The 712-nt window shown below is 44.8% G+C and overlaps 1 non-coding gene across 1 annotated transcript; it reads left to right on the top strand.

The window, feature by feature from the left end:
* The first annotated feature begins 316 nt into the window (after window positions 1–316).
* Window positions 317–423, top strand: LOC114368591. The gene has a single exon (XR_003657365.1). It is a non-coding gene; the product is annotated as a small nucleolar RNA R71 (small nucleolar RNA).
* Window positions 424–712: the final 289 nt, after the last annotated feature.

The following is a 712-nucleotide window of genomic DNA, read 5'->3' on the forward strand; positions in this document are numbered from 1 at the left end:
AACCCTTGCGACAGGTACAGATTTCTGATTCAAGGCCAGCTGGGTTACCAAGTTGACCAACGCATCCAGTTTGCCTTCAAGCTTCTTAGTTTCAGATGATGCAGATGGGTTTGTAGCTACCTCATGCACTCCTCTAATGACTATGGCATCATTTCTGGCACTAAACTGCTGGGAGTTGGAGGCCATCTTCTCAATTAAATTTCTGGCTTCAGCAGGAGTCATGTCTCCAAGGGCTCCACCACTGGCAGCATCTATCATACTTCTCTCCATATTACTGAGTCCTTCATAAAAGTATTGGAGAAGAAGCTGTTCTGAAATCTGATGGTGGGGGCAACTGGCACATAGTTTCTTAAATCTCTCCTAGTACTCATACAGGCTCTCTCCACTGAGTTGTCTAATACCTGAGATATCCTTCCTGATGGCTGTGGTCCTGGAAGCAGGGAAAATTTTTTCTAAGAATACTCTCTTAAGGTCATCCCAGCTCGTGATGGACCTTGGAGCAAGGTAATACAGCCAGTCCTTTACCACTCCCTCTAATGAGTGAGGAAAAGCCTTCAGAAATATGTGATCCTCTTGGACATCTGGGGGTTTCATGGTGGAGCAGACAATGTGAAATTCTTTCAAATGTTTGTGCGGGTCTTCACCTGCAAGGCCATGAAACTTTGGAAGCAAATGAATCAGTCCAGTTTTAAGAACATATGGGACATCCTCA

The sequence above is a fragment of the Glycine soja genome, chromosome 1 (genome assembly GCF_004193775.1).
Source record: "Glycine soja cultivar W05 chromosome 1, ASM419377v2, whole genome shotgun sequence".
Taxonomy (NCBI): domain Eukaryota; kingdom Viridiplantae; phylum Streptophyta; class Magnoliopsida; order Fabales; family Fabaceae; genus Glycine; species Glycine soja.